This window comes from Lissotriton vulgaris, chromosome 2_1 (assembly GCF_964263255.1).
Source record: "Lissotriton vulgaris chromosome 2_1, aLisVul1.2, whole genome shotgun sequence".
NCBI lineage: Eukaryota > Metazoa > Chordata > Amphibia > Caudata > Salamandridae > Lissotriton > Lissotriton vulgaris.
This window is the reverse complement of record NC_141687.1, coordinates 357,362,129-357,379,410: the sequence shown is the minus strand read 5'-3', so window position 1 is coordinate 357,379,410 and position 17,282 is coordinate 357,362,129.

Genomic DNA, 17,282 nt, shown 5'->3' with positions numbered 1-17,282 from the left:
CCTGCAAGTTCACCTGCAACCGGACCTACACTACACCAGCACCCACCAATCTGAACACCAGCAGCAACCACCTCAAGTGCATCCTGCTCAACACCCGCTCCGTCCACAGGCACGCCATCCAAAACTGGAACCTCCTCGACACCACATCTCCAGACGTTGCCTTCCTCACGGAAACCTGGATGAACGCCTCCTCAGCGCCCGCCATCGCCATCCAAGACGGATACAAGATCACCCGGAGGGACTGCGCCAACCAGACGGGAGGAGGCATCGCCATCGTCCACAAGAACACCATCCGCATCACGACCAACACCGACGACACCCTCACAACCGCCGAACACCTGCACTTCCAGATCCACACCGACCCCAAGACCACCCTCAGAGGCACCCTCATCTACAGACCCCCGGAACCACGCACACAATTCAGCGAAGACATCGCCGACTTCATCAGCCTGCATGCCCTCCCCTCCACTGACTACATCCTCCTCGGGGACCTCAACTTCCACCTGGAGAACAACAACGACCGCAACACCACCACCCTACTGGACAACCTCGACAACCTCGGTCTCAAGCAGCTGGTGACCACCCCCACCCACTACGCCGGACACACACTCGATGCCGTCTTCTCATCCAGCAAGGACATCATCTTCAGCCACGCCACCGGAATCCACTGGACGGACCCCACCTGCGTCCACTTCGGCTTCAGAAGAACCATGACCCACCACCACCAGCAACAGGTTGCTCGCAGAAGCTGGAACAAGATCACAGCCGACCAGCTCGCCGCATCCCTGAGCCAGGAACCACCCACCAGCTCAGCGAACCCCAGCCAGGCCACCAACAACCTCACGAAGTGGATCAGCAACTGCGCAGACGACCTCGCCCCTCTGAGGACCCCGCCTAGCAGACCTTGCAGCAAGAGAGCATCCTGGTTCACCGACGAACTCAAGAGCTCAAAGAAGAACTGCCGAGCCCTCGAGAAAGCATGGCGCAGAGACCCGACACCAGACAACATGACCACCCTCAAGCTTGCCACCCGAAAACACCACCAACTGATCCACGCCACCAAGAAAACTGCATTCAAGGTACGACTGGACAACAACGCACACAACAGCAAGGAACTCTTCAACATCGTCAAAGAGCTCTCCAACCCCAACGCCGGAAACAACGACATCACCCCATCTCAAGACCTCTGCAACTCCCTCGCCTCCTACTTCCACAACAAGATCACAGACATACACAACAGTTTCAGCACACAACCAACGCACCCCACGACCGCACCAATACCCCCCACCACCACTGTCCGCGCCTGGACCCCGATCACCACCGAAGACACCATCCGTACGATGAACTCCATCCACTCCGGATCTCCAACCGATCCCTGCCCTCACCACATCTTTAACAAGGCCGACGCTGTCATCGCACCCCATCTGCGGGACATCATCAACACCTCCTTTGACACACGCCACCTTCCCGGAGAGCTGGAAGCACGCCGAACTCAGCGATCTACTGAAGAAACCATCAGCGGACCCCACCGAACTCAAAAACTACTGTCCCATCTCGCTCCTCCCGTTTCCGGCCAAAGTCATCGAGAAGACCGTCAACAAGCAGCTGGCCGCCTTCCTCGAGACGAACGGATCCCTCGACCTCTCGCAGTCTGGCTTCCGGGCCAACCACAGCACCGAGACCGCCCTCATCGCAGCCACTGACGACATCCGAGCCCTGCTCGACAACGGAGAAACAGCGGCCCTCATCCTCCTGGACCTCTCAGCGGCGTTCAACACTGTCTGCCACCGCACCCTAGTGCAGCGTCTCAGCAACGTCGGAATCCAGGAGAAGGCACTAAAATGGATCATCTCCTTCCTCGCCGGAAGGACACAGAGAGTCCGCCTACCCCCGTTCAGCTCAGAAGCCACCAAAGTCATCTGCGGCGTTCCTCAAGGCTCCTCGCTCAGCCCCACCCTCTTCAATGTCTACATGAGCCCCCTTGCAGCCATCGCACGCCAACACAACATCAACATTATCTCCTACGCCGACGACACCCAGCTGATCCTCACCAACGACACCGCCACCGCCAGAGCCAACCTACACAAAAGGATGAAAGACATAGCCGAGTGGATGATGAACAGCCGCCTGAAACTGAACTCAGACAAGACGGAAGTTCTCATCCTGGGCTCCTCACCCTCCGCCTGGGACGACTCCTGGTGGCCCTCCACCCTGGGCAGCGCACCCAAACCAACAGACCACGCACGCAACCTGAGCTTCATCCTGGACTCCTCCCTCTCCATGACCAGACAAGTCAACGCCATCTCCTCGTCATGCTTCAACATCCTGCGCACTCTACGTAAGATCTTCCGTTGGATCCCCACCAAGACCAGGAAGACGGTCACCCAGGCCCTCGTCACCAGCCGACTGGACTACGGCAACGCCCTCTACGCCGGAACCACTCCCAAGCTCCAGAAGAGACTCCAGCGGATCCAGAACGCTTCAGCAAGACTCATCCTCGACATCCCCCGACACAGCCACATCTCCGGACACCTGAGAGACCTGCACTGGCTCCCGGTCAACAAGAGAATCACCTTTCGCCTCCTAACCCACGCACAAAAAGCCCTACATAACCAAGGCCCAAGATACCTCAACAGCCGCCTCAACTTCTACACTCCCACTCGTTAGCTTCGATCGACCAGCCACGCCCTCGCCGCCGTCCCCCGCATCCGAAGAGCCACCACAGGAGGAAGGTCCTTCTCCTACCTGGCTGCCAAGACTTGGAACTCCCTCCAGACCCCCCTCCGCCTGACCCAAGACCACCTCGCCTTCAGGAAGCAGCTCAAGACCTGGCTGTTCGAGCAGTAGCGGACCCCCCTCCCCAAGCGCCTTTAGACCCTCCGGGTGAGTAGTGCGCTATACAAATGTTTTTGATTGATTGATTGATTATTCATTGCCTTGCATTATTCACTGAACTACGTTGAAAATGTTATCTGTCTCGTCCTCTACTATGCTTGCAAGCAGACTTTTTACATCCCCTATACCTAACTGCCCTCCTACTGTGTGCCTTTCAAGGGCAGCAATCTGTTTAGATGCCTCCTTGAGAAGTGCAGGTAATTGTTTTTTCAAATTTTCCTTATCCATTCATTGGTCAAATTCTGTACTCCTCTTAGTATTAGTGGGAGTTGTCTGAATTGTGGTTTCCTTCTCCCTATTTGTTAATCTGCCTCGTGTCGTCCATCCATTGTAAATCTAAATCATCATCACATTGTTCAGTTATTTATGGGTCACTATCACACAGTTCAGCTGTTATTTTCCCTTCTAGTGTTCCTGTTATTACCCCTGGATTTCCATGTTTCCCCTCCATTCTCAATCTCTCTCGTTCTGTCATCTTTTTCTTTTCTTCGTATCTTTTAAGGCATCACTCAATCCTTCAGGTAACCTTTGTTGGTCGTCCTGGTGTTCTCCAGTAGCAATATCATTTATATCTTGAGATAATGCATCAGTATTATCAATGTGTGTTGTCCTGGCTTTAAATATATTCCATTCTTCCTCTGCCTTCATTCTACTTTCTCATTCTGTCTCCTGTCGACCTGCTACGACCTTCTTCTCTATTTCTTGTTCCTGCTTTCTGTACAGCTCCCAAATAAGGTGCTCACTCTGTGGTGGGTTCAGTCAGTGGTGTGGAATTTATTAAAAAATATATACTTGCCGATGGGACAGGTTGCTTCATAAGACTATAGTAGGGCTTGAATACTAGCAATTTTCTTATTTTGCCACCTTTTTGCAGATATACATACTGGAGCTGGATGTAGTGGTAAGCAATAGTTCCAGGGTTGGAATGCCCCTTTGAGTCTGTGCAAATCTTCTAACCTCCATGTTTTAAGGGTTTTCTCCAGTTGTTCTCCAGAGAAAGGTTAAAAAAGTACTTCTGACAAGGGTCAGAAATAAAATTTTCTTCAGGGTTGAAAAAAGTTGGTTGGAGGGAAGGTGAACGTGTAAATGCGCAACAGATTTTTGCATGAGCAAATCTACACATGGATATTTGCGCTTGCTAAAATACAGTTCACAAATATTTTCTAGGAGTACATTTCCCTGGTCTACTTCTGTAAATTCTTCTGAATTCATGAAATGCGTAAATCTGCACTAATGCAAAGACATATATCATAGGTGCACTTTTGTGACTTTCTTTAAGAATTTTGCCCCTAATTAGGTCTGGCGTTACCCAAGATGTTTTGTTTTTATTAAAATGTATCTCTATCTATCCATCTATCTATCTACCTATCTACCTATCTATCTACCTATCGACCTATCTATCTATCTATCTATCTATCTATCTATCTATCTATCTATCTATCTATCTATCTATCTATCTATCTATCTATCTATCTATCTATCTATCTATCTATCTTTCTATCGGTTTACTTCACTGTGAATAATCACAATCTGCTCTTTCACAAAGAGCATATCAACATACAAAGTAGTTTTGTTCAGTGCCAGGAACTACTATGACAATGTGTTCTTTTTAAGACTAAAAATATTTTTGCTTTTTGCCAATGTTTGTTATAATGTTATTATGGTGAGGGTCCAGTAGCTCCCACAACCATACAGTTTTACAAAAGCCATGTCAAACGAAGACACACATTGACAAAACCATTAGAGCGACCACCAATGTCGAACTATTGGCTTTGTCAATGCCTAGTTATTTTCATGTTTCATGTTTCATAAATATTTTTGAAACTGGTTGCAATGACAATCCTTTCTGAATCTTTTTTTTGGGGGGGATTGCTTAAATACATCTACCCATTTTAATAAATGATGCTTCAAAGAAATGGTACCTAAAAAGTCACAGTAGTTTAGCAAAACTTTATTTCCCTTGCATTTTTTGTGAACATTTTAATTTGAAATCAAAGAATCATCAATCATGCTTTCAAGCTTCTTGAAACATTTGTATATAATCAGAGAGCATTCTGGGAGTTGTACATAGCCTCATGTTTTTTAACTTTGCAAATGTGTTTATACATGTTTTTTCCACTGCCAGTAGTTCAGCACACGTGTACAACATTTATTTAGAATGCTCACCGTAGTAAGAAAGGCTTTGCATTAATGAACCGTAAACTAAAGTTCGAACAAAATTAACTAATAAACACAAATATTACCTCAACGGCAGACAGTTCTCTATAATCTGTTACTGTAAATTGGCAGCCAAAGGGTTTATGCTGCAGGGGGTTGGGCCTACTTGCCCCAAGCACAAAACAAACTTGAAAACTTGTTGTCCTTGACCCCAAACAATATGTCATGGTCATGATGCTTGCAATGTCATTCCTTTACTACTTCCAGAGCCATGGTCTGGTGAGTTCAGAAAGTAGTCTGGTGCTAACAATTTTTTCTGTTTGTCTGAAAGCATAGGGTCATTCTATTGTGCATCAAGTAGGCCTGGGCGGCAAATTCTGTTCCGCTCACGGAATTTGTGGAATTTGGGTAATTTTGCGTTCCGCGGAGAACGCGGAATTGCCCCAAATTCTGCGTTCCACGACTTCGCGAAAATGTTTGCTTGTTTGCATTCTCCTTTTTTTTTCTCCTCATTTGCCAACTCGCCACCCATTTCTACTAACGATACCACCACTGGGCTTTTTTATCTCATATGCTGGTAAGAGGAAAGAGGCCTAAGCCTCACCGGACCCTGAGACTGACTTCCAAAGTAACCAAACATCCCAGCCAATTGCCTCAGCCAGTGTGACTACCTCATCCTCTATTTGTTGTCCTGGGATAATACATATTTGATTACCAGCGAGATAGGCGGGGCTTAATCATCAGATGTAATTAGTTGTGAGGTACTGGGTTTTCTCGGAACCAATACTATTACAATAACCCAGCGGTGTCAGGGCAACACCCAAAGACCCCGGATTCCCCTGTCTTGGCAAACAGAGACACGGGATACTTCTCGATGATGTCAAAGACCAAAGTTTAATGGTTGCAACCAGGGACAGAGGTCTACGAAGTACACACGGGTAGTTCGAAAGAGACTGCACCACCTCAATGGACGAAACTCGGTCTTTTATGCCGAAAATTACGCTTCTGGCAACATCACAATTTACATTCGATGCATACAAAATGAACCAATGAGCAAGTAGCATTTCAAAAAGTAACAAATCACAACAGTCAAAGCTAATCCCACTTTCCGTTGTCCAGCCCACCAAAAACGATCGCACATATGTTAGTTTCCTGTTCGATCAGGCCGGACAAACCCATCATAGAACCTTCAACCCAGATCGATGAACATGTCGTAAAGGAAAGGCAGAAACAGATGGAAAGGAGATAGAGGAATGGGAATGGTGGGCCATAAAATCGGACCACGTCCTGCTCTTTGATCTTTATCAGTACAGCTGCTAACCAAGGAACTGGCTCAGCAGGATTCGCCCCAGGGGAAGAGTCAGTTCGGCCAGGTCAACCAGAAGTCAGCTAAGGCGTACGTGTCAAGGACTCGCTCGGCCATAATCATAGGGCATACAAGATGGCTGCCACATTACAAAATGGAACCCGAGGGTTCAAACTGAATCCTCAAATACAGAGTGTTCTCCTATATCGATTCATACGAAAGCACTCAGACACGCTACACTCGTCATTTGCGGTCTGTAGAGATCAAAATCGTCCATTTCCGACGATCTTTATAAATCGGGTTTCAGCACTATCGAACCCATTTCGGAATCACGGAACCACAGGCCCTCCTTTTGCCCTATCATAGGCAAGAAACTCAGACTCAATTTGATCTGAATCCGGATCTATATTCATCAGATCATCGATATGCTGCTGTAGCATCATCTTATTACTATGAATCTCCCTCCAGACAGGCTTCCGTTCGCATAAAGTAGCACAAAGGCCACAAATAGCCAGAGCACACTGTACACAGAGACAGAACATGAACAGAATCGCTAAGACCATACCAATGACCATCAAAATCTTCCAACCCCAAGTGGATATCAATCCCCATAACCATCCCATCAAAGACCAATCCCCTTTGTCCAGATGGACAGAATCCGAGATCTTATGCAATTTAGAAATGGCTTGGAAGACTGACGGAGCATTATCCGGAATAAAAACGCAGCAGCTTGATTGGATCAATCTACAAACTCCCCTTCGATCTGCTGGAATAACGTCTAGGGCAACTCTATTCTGAAGTGTCATAAGTCTATCCGACTGGAGCTCAGCAGTCAAGTTACCAAGGGCGCCGGCAGTCTCAACTATGGTGGACTCAACCACTCTCGTAGCTGACGAATATTCCTACTGTTAGCCATAGGTCCCCAAAACGGCAGAAAACCCTTGAAGAAATCACCCAATTCTTGTCCTGCAGTGTCTTCTTGGCTAAAGACACCTCTAGCAATTCTCATCTTGTGATAATCTGCCGCAGCTGTAAAAGTGGGGGGTAACAGAAAGGAAACAAAACATGTGCCCGAAAAGTCATAGGGCAACCATGTGTATGCTTTGTCGTAGCAAACAAAATAAGTACCCTTGGCTGCTAAAAACGCTGGGGAAGACTGAGACGGAAACACATAAGTCTCAGCGCAAACACTCTTCCCTAACTGAGCTCTCGGATTCTTACTGTTGCCCTGTAGACAATAGTAACCCTTATGGGGCACTATCCAGATCGGTAGAGGACTTTTCGCACGCTGGTTAATATTCAGACTTACTCCATATCCATTTACGCTCCAACCACTATATGGTTGCCTCTCGTCTTTCGGAATAGTCTCTACTGCATTAGTCCCTTGGATCATATCGACTATGCCTCTAGCTATAGGACTATTCTTCGGGTTATCTCTCGGTGAACGTAAAGGATCAACACTATGGGCATATATGAACATAGTTCTGTAAGCTCGAATCGAACCATTTAAACTGAAAGTCAGAACTAAATATGGAATTCCCTTATCGGCTGTATGAGGCATTAAACCACAAATCCAGCAGTTTGTTGTATTAATCACTAACTGATGCTGATGCAAAAGCTGTATGAAGGAATTGTTAACGAATTCCTTACGTCGGACTACCTCATGTTCAGGCAAAGGGTGGAAAAAATGTGAGGAAATAGTAGGTGAAGGTGTAGATTGCACAGTGGAATTAGACGTCACTTTAAAAACAAATGCTACATAACCAATTATGAAAATTGCAAAACTCAGTAGTAAAAGTATGCACGGAATCAAAAAACATTTCTTCAACATTATTTTGTAAATGCGTTCTCTAAAAGTCAGTGTCTGCACAGGTCTCTCCGACTCAAAGAAATCCATCCTAAACTAAAGTTGCTGCCCGCGGTGGTTGGTTGATTCTGCTTGAGAGGGCCTCTGCTGAACCCAGGAAGACGGCCTCGGACCAACGGAACCCAAGACCTAGTGTCTCAGGCTTGCACTCCCAAGACTGGTAGCAACCGCGACCCTAGCAGCAAGAACCGGATGGCAGTTCAGAAAAACAAAAATACGTAGATCCTTGGTGGAGAGTTAACCTGCAAACAGTAAAAAAAAAATCAACTTTATTAAAATTTATTTGTCCTTAGTTCTCGATCTCAGATTATATCTGTCTCTTCCAGGTACTTCTTGATCAGTGAACAACAGATGTGGCTCAGAAGTGTCCAACCGCTTTGCAGGAGGTATTGAAGCTTGCAAAAGGCTATCGCTCTTTAGTTCTGAATTAGTACCAATCAAACGAGCATCACTGAATGTGGCAAACTTCGGAACAGTCTCAGTTTCTGAATCTGCAAGACCATCTTGAACCCACTTATCGTATGGTAGAGGTAAGGGTGCCTTCTTCGTGTGGCACCCGTGTATCCAGTGTTTCTTTCCACAAACTCGTACTGCAGATCTCGTCGACAAAAGGACCTGATAGGGTCCGGTCCAGCGGGGCTGTTCGTTCTTGGTGCGTTGAAAATTTATTTCGAAGATCCAAGACCCAGGTTCAATGATGTGACCTGGATCATCGACAGCTTGTGGAAGAGAATCATGAACCTGTTGGCGTAAAACACTCATTTTAGTTGTCATTTCACGCAAGTAATCAAGTAAAACGGGGTACTCAAGGTCGCTAAACTTCGTTGGTCTTGGTACGCCCCAAATATTTGCAGGGCGACCAAACACAACCTCATACGGACTCAAACCCATTCGCGAGTGCACAGTCATACGGGTGGACAAAAGTGCTAATGGCAAAGCATCTGGCCATTGTAAACCAGTGCTCTCTTGAATTTTGGCCAATTTTAACTTTAGAGTGCCATTATAGCACTCGACTAAACCAGCTGATTGGGGATGATTTGCAGCGTGGAACTTCTGCCTAATCCCGAGACCTTCACACACTCTCTTCATCACTCGTCCCACAAACTCACTTCCATTATCACTCCAAATGATTCTTGGCAATCCGAACCTAGGGAAAAATTCTTTTATCAAAACTTTGGCAGTGGACAAAGCAGTGTTGTCCTTAAGGGGGTATGCTTCTACCCATCTAGAAAAAGAACAAACAACCACTAACACATACTTCAAGTTGTTGCATCTTTCCATATGGATAAAATCTAGCTGCAAAGCCTCGAACGGATACGTAGGAGGAGCAAAATGACCAGCTGGTGTGGGAGTTCCCTTGCCAGGATTATGCATGAAACACACCATGCAATTCTTGACCAAATTCTCTGCACATTTAGGTATTCCCACATTCTGCCAAACCGGAGCCAACAGCTTACAAATCCCTTTCACACTAATGTGTGCCAATCCATGTGCCATTGTAACAACTGGAAGCACATACGCATTCGGCAGCAACCATCTTTGATGTTCGGACAAATCAGTCCAACAACCATTCGAATCCAACCTACCCTTCCTCTCTCTCCATTCATCCAACTCTTTCTCAGTGGCCTCACTCTGAATAATTTTCACGCTCTCAATAGTGTCTTCACACATGCCTTTCTCCTGAACCCATCTAGCTGGACCCACAACATACATTCGACTCGTCACATTCCTTGCAGTTTCTTTCGCAACCTCATCCGCAAACGCATTACCATGACCAACATCATCTGTGACCTTTCTATGGGCACTACACTTCACAATCGCTATCTGCAAAGGTAACGTAAGAGATTCAAGAAGTTCATTCACCAGTTGCCCATGCTGGATTTTCGTGTCATGCGATGTCAAAAATCCACGTTTACGCCACAATCGTCCAAAGCTATGGGCCACTCCAAACGCATACTGGCTATCAGTATATACATTCACTCTTTTCCCTTTCGCTAACACACATGCCCTTGTAAGTGCTATTAATTCTGCCACTTGTGCAGAATTGTATGGAATTCAAGCAGCTTCGACAACTGTATGTAAAGTCGTCACGGCATATGCTGCAGTGGTATCGCCATTCGGTAATTTAAAACATGAGCCGTCAACCCACAAGGCATCATTACAATCAGGGAGAGGAGTATCCTTCAGATGAATCCTCCCTTTCGTCTCTTCTTCAGTTCTCAAAAAACAATTGTGTTGCTCTTCGCTATCATCATCTGTCTCAAACAAAATCGGCAACAATGAAGCCGGATTTAGGGTATTGCACCTCTTGATGTGCACATGACTTGCTAACAACGTAAGCTCATACCCTGACAACCGAGCACTAGTCAAGTGCTGTGTCTTTATCCAATTCAACAAGGTGTCCACTGCATGTGGAACCATAACCACTAGCGTATTATCCATAACCAAACCAGCAGATTGTCGAATCGAAACAGCCGCTGCTGCAGTTGCTCTCAAGCAACTCGGCAACGCTCTAGCCACAGGATCTAAAGTTGACGAAAAGTACGCACATGGGCGTTGCTTCCCGCCAAATTGTTGAGTCAAAACCGACAATGCACATCCTTCACTTTCATGGACATACAATGTGAAAGGCTTGCTATAGTCGGGAGTACCCAACACAGGAGCCGAACACAACGCATTACATAGTTCAGAAAAACTCTTTTGGCATTCCTCAGTCCAAGGAATAGGATTTGGAGTGTCCTTAACCGTAAGAGCTATCAAAGGTTTCGCTAAAACAGAAAAATTTGGGATCCACTGTCTACAGTACGATGTAATACCCAAGAACGCACGTACTTTTCTCTGTGTCGTAGGGACACTCATTTTCGCAATGGTCTGAATTCTTTCTGGGGTCAGTTGCCTTCCCTCCTTCGATAAGAGGTGACCTAAGTAGGTAACTTCTTGGCGACAGAATTGTAGTTTGGAAAGAGAAACTTTGTGATGGCATTCAGACAAATGAGACAACAAGGACACAGTGGCATCCTTATATATCTCTTCAGTATCGGCAGCAACTAACAAATCGTCAACATACTGGATAAGGGGGGAGGAGCCAAGATGGCGGCGGAGACGGGCGTGTAGACGCCCGGCTCCCTGATCCTGTACTCCCGGCACTACTATCCTGAGCCTTATCCTTCACGGCGCTACCGTCGAAGCACGGGGGAAGCGCGCTGCTGCCGGGGGTGTTTTCCCGGTTTCCCCACCGGCCTGCAAGACGGAGATACAGGCGTTCTGCCTGCCGTCCATTGTCTACCCGGAGACCGGACCCCTTGCTGTTGTGTGCCGCCTGAGCGGCTGGAGGACCCGCGGCTGACCGATGAGCGGGGGCGCTGGCACCCTCTGCCGCTCTGCGGACTGTGGCTGCGCCCGCACTGGGTTTCTCCCTGGGGACGGAGAACTGACTGACTGAGGGTCCGCTCCGCTGCCCCTTCACTGTGCAGAGCCGAGGTGAGCCGCGCTGGGGGTTTCTTCATTGTCGGCAAGGAACTGACCGATGTGACGCTGTTTCCTTTGCTGAGCCTACACGAGGTGGATTGTATCACTTGTCACGGTGCAGTGTGGTGCCCGGACCGGGTCGTGAGTTTGGCCCCCCCCATTGTCTATTGTGCGACTTGCCTACGCCTCCGGTGCTCCCCTACCTGTCTGGAAAATGGCGGCCGTGCCCCCTGTGCCAGTGGTGGATTTCATCTCGGCCCCTGACTGGGTTGCCCCGCATGGCCTCGGAAGGCATGTGGATCGCTGGGGCGCGCTGCGGACTGTGAATGCCTTGAGTCAGCCGCCTGTGCCCACCGCCGCCACCATCCTTGAAGCGATTGTTGATTTACGGGCGGAATGGCTGGAATGCTCCCGCGCTCTCGGCGCGAAGCTGGATGTAGCCGCTCTTGGTTTACAGAGTATAACGTCGACTGGCTCCCCTTGCTGCACCGACCGCTCCCCCCCTTGCAGTGCCATTGTAACAGTGTTACCGTCTGCTTGCGAACTGGAACAGCTTCCTGACAGCGACTATTCTGCTGGATTATGGTCAGTCCGTACCTCCGCTGCTACAATGTTTCCTACCCAGCCCCAGCTTTCATTCTTGGATACTACGTCGCTGTTCCTGCTTGTGGATTCTATGGCTCTGTTGCTACTCGCCTTGACTGTATATCGCAAGTGGGGTGAGATCTTATTTAACTGGCTTATTCACTGTTGGGCGGCATTGGGAGCAGTACTCTTCTACATCGTTATCTTTACATCTGGCTGGTGGCGTCCATTTTGTGTTAGGGGACCTTCTTCATGCTGAGGGCGGCCATCTTACCCCTTTGTTCTATATGGGGCAGCCCTATCTCCGGAGCCACGTACAAGGGGACACCTGAAATCGGGCCAGGGCTAGGAAAGCTTGTTTTCTTGTTATTGGACGCCCTCCTAGACCCTTTCAAACGCTTCGACCGGGGCTGCAGTGGTCTCCCCCGCTGCTCTTGCTTGATTGACTGGCTGGGACCCGGACTGGAGCACTTGCTGCCACATTGGTGTAGATACATTTGTGTGCTCCCCTACTCTCGTCTGCGATTACTATTACGTGACATGCTTGTTTTCATTACGGGCTTCACCTGATGCATCAGATTTTTGGTTCTTCACACGATGTGGATGTAATTGGTGGCTGGGAACCCGGGGACGACTGGGACTGAGGGTGGTACTAAATTTGTTCTGATCAGCTGAGCGGGACTCGGGTTGGGACGTAGACTGGATGTCTGTAGGGGCTCTGCTTAGGAGTCCCACCTTTCTCGTGATAGGGTCGCTTGTAATGCTCTGATGTAGTAACTGTGGTGTAGATCTTGAGCGGGTGGTGGCGAACGGGAATTAGTCCATATGGCCCTCCTCCGGGGTTCGTTATTTTATGGGAGTTTTAGATTAGAAATTCTTTTCTTGCTCCCTATATCTAAGGTGATATTATATTTTTCTTTCTTCCTCTTACTCTCTATTCTATATTTCGGGTTTATGGGGTGACAGACGCGCTGCAGGGGGGGGGATAGGCCGTAGCCTTCGCATGCGTGTAGGGTGGGGGTTGGGGGATGGGTTTTTTCGTTTCTTTTGTTCCTATGGTGCCTTGCTTTTTCTTCCCTTTATTTATCTCTTTCCTTTTTAGGTCGAGCTCTCGACCTATTGTGGCCAAGTTGCTCCTCAAGGGACGTAGATTGGTGCACGAGTGCCGACTGCACATCGTGGACGCGCATCATGCCCCACCCCCCCAGCCGTGCACATCTTTTGATCCACATTCCACATTCACAGCCTCTCACAATCACGCACGCACACAGCCACACTCACGGAAGCACACACACACACACCCACCCATCCCCTCTCTGCCCCCCACCCACTCACCTGGCTCTTTCGGTGTCCCGCTCCCTCTGCAGCGAGTCAGTGTAGGCAGCAGGCAGCCTCGGAGGTCGGCGTGTCTTGACTCTTCTCCGGCGATCTGATGTGCACGCTCACGGTGGCGTGCACTCCCTCCTTCGCACACAACAGGTACAGCGCCGGGCCAGGGCATAATTCAGTGCGTTGTAAACAAGTGTAAGAAAAGGGGGGGCCAATCGGCCCCCATGCATGCATGGCGGGGCCCGGCCCCTTCCATATTTCCCCGTCCCTTCGTGGTGGCTTGCCCCGCCCTCGCCCTCGCCCCGGAAGTAGTTGTGCACTTCCGGGCCGAGGGGGCGGGGCCGCGACTGTGAAGGGGTTAAGAGCTTGGGGAGCGCGGGAAGCGGCCTCTTTGTGCCTGCGCTCCTCGCCCCACCATGGGGCTGTTTAATTTTGTTTTTTGTCTTACAGGGTTTTCAACGCTTTACCAGTACAGCGAAGGTCTAGAGCGGCTGGATCACGTGCGCTGGACTGGGGAGCATCTCTTCTATTAATTTTTCTCCTCTGCAGGTCATGAAGCAATTTTGATGGGTCCGGTGGGTGCTCGGAGGCCTTGAGGGTGCTCACCGGAGGGAGTACTGAGACGCGATCGGCTGGAATTGCACAGCGAGCTACCGGAGGCCCGTGTATCGGGGGCTCTATTCAAGCCGGTGAGGTGAATGGTAGACTGGTAACTCGGAGCTGGAGACATGAGTGGGGGCCGTGAGGAGCATCGGAGCTGTGGAACTCGCGCACATGGGTAAGGGTGCTGGGGCGATGATGGACTGCTTTTAAGATAATGTGTGCTTGCTGCAGAAGGGCCAGGTCGCAGCGTGTGCCTGTGGGTCAGGAATTAAGAGGCCGCCAACATTGGTCCAAGGAACGGAGTTATGACCAGTGTAAGTGAAAGCCTAGCGGTCATGGCGCTCGCATTGCTTAGGAAAAATGTCACCCCTCGGATGACTTTAGAGCTCGGACTGTTTAAAAAATGCATTCTGTTTCCTCCGGCGTCTTTATTTCTTTCCATCCAGTGCATAAGGTCCTTCAAAGTTTCTCTCTTCGTAAAAGTTAATAATCTATTCGTTCACTCATGGGTGTGCCAAGAAGGTTTATTGTGCTTGCATTGTATTGCATTTACTGTAGCAGCATATTTGATTCCATTGCCCAGCAACAACTGCACGTAGCCTCATCAGTTGCACACTCAAGGCGGCCACTAAACACTGCACGCCGCTTTATAATTCTCAAAGGGGGAAAGAAGGTTGCTAATTTAGGCCTAGGTTTACGAAGGGTTGGCCAGTTACTTCAGTAGCGCTGAGCAATATTGTGTTGCACTCGCAGGTTGTTATAATGGAAAGTAAATCTATGCAAGGATTTGTGTCACTTTCTGCCACACAAGTGCAGTAACGCCCTTAAATCCGAGTAAGCGTTAACATTGAGTGCGAGCTGCGCGTGGGGGAGCGCTATGAGAGCTCATAGGTATATTTAGAGATATGCAGCGCAGCCTGCTGGAAGTTAATGTTGTGTACCGATGCAGGCGGGGTATCAGGTTTTGCCTGCACATGCACCTTTGTAGCATGACCAATGGTAAGTGTCTATCCATGTAGTGCTGCTGTTTCTTTGTGAAGCACTTTGACAGATGCACTTTGACAGATGCAGGCGATATAAAAAAGCACTTAAAAACAAAGCTAGGTGATGATGTTCCACGAGAGTCTGGGAGGGGAATTTTTCTCGGCATACAGGAGATTAAATCTGGCAGCCATATGTTACCCTCTAGTGGGCATGTTAACAATATCGGGGATGATATTGCTTATGCATTTCGACATCGATTCCAACCCATGTTTCGAAATAGACAGACCTGTTTGCAGCTTTTAGGAAAATAAGTGTATGTGCGCAGTAATTGGGGTTTATGCAGGCGCGGTGCGTCCATTGGGGCGTAGGGGCGAAGCCCCACTAAGCCCCATGGACCCACCACGTTGTCACTAGAAGCCAAACGCAATTATTTTAAAAAATCGCGCTATCTGCCGGCCGGGAAACCGGGAGATACCCGACCTTCCCGGAGTGTCGGGCTGCTGCAGCTGCGCAAGTGTATTTTTGGGCACAAACATGTCCGCGCATGCGCAGATCGTTTTCTTGTGAATTCCCCCTTAGAGAGAGGACCAGGGGGGGCCGCAGCCCCCGGGGTTACACAGGGCGACTGGGCGAGGAGTCATGGTGCCCCCCCAGCCAATCCTGGCGCAGGATTGGCTGGTCACTACATAGCCCTGTTACATAACCCCTGACGGATAGCACGGCCGACTTTGGTGATGGGAAACCAGGTTCGAGCCTCTTATCGAACTATAAAAATGTATACATGACTTACACTGGTGTTAAATAAATAGAAATTTTAGAAAAACAAATAAAAATGATGTTCCGACTAAGGTGTGAAATTGGTGTCGAATAAATACATGTTTTTAAAAACAATTAATATTAATCATGTATCATTGGTGCTGGAGTACAAGGTTCGAGACTGGTATTAAACACTGACAAGCTGTGTGCAAGTTATAGGGTCATAAAAATGCATGAATGATGGATGCATGAATGGATGCAGGATGAATGATGGGTGGATGAATGGATGGGTGGATGAATGAATGATGGATGCAGGATGGGTGGATGGGTAGATGAATGCATGATGGATGCAGGATGGATGCAGGGTGGATGGATGGGTGCATGAATGAATGATGGATGCAGGATGGGTGGATGGATGATGGATGAATGATGGGTGGATGAATGGATGGGTGGATGCATGAATGATGGATGCAGGATGGATGCAGGATGGGTGGATGGGTAAATGAATGAATGATGGATGCAGGGTGGATGGATGGGTGCATGAATGAATGATGGATGCAGGATGGGTGGATGGATGGATGGATGATGGATGAATGATGGGTGGATGAATGGATGGGTGGATGCATGAATGAATGATGGATGCAGGATAGATGCAGGATGGGTGGATGAATGAATGATGGATGCAGGGTGGATGGATGGGTGCATGAATGAATGATGGATGCAGGGTGGATGGATGGGTGCATGAATGATGGATGCAGGATGGGTGGATGGATGGGTGGACACATGAATGGATGAATGATGGGTGGATGATTGGATGGGTGGATGCATGAATGAATGATGGATGCAGGATGGGTGGATGAATGAATGATGGATGCAGGATGGATGCAGGGTGGATGGATGGGTGCATGAATGAATGATGGATGCAGGATGGATGGATGGATGGATGGATGGATGCATGAATGGATGCAGGAATGGATGCAGGAATGGATGCAGGATGGGTGGATGGATGGGTGGATGGATGATGGATGGATGCTGGATGGGTGGATGGGTGGATGGGTGGATGGATGGATGGGTGGATGAATGAATGATGGATGCAGGATGGATGGGTGGATGGATGGATGGATGGGTGCATGAATGAATGATGGATGCAGGATGGATGGATGGGTGGATGCAGGAATGGATGCAGGAATGGATGCAGGATGGATGATGGATGGGTGGAAGGGTGGATGGATGGGTGGGTGGATGGATGGATGCATGAATGAATGATGGATGGATGGATGCAGGATGGATGGGCGGATGCATGAATGAATGATGGATGCAGGATGGATGGAT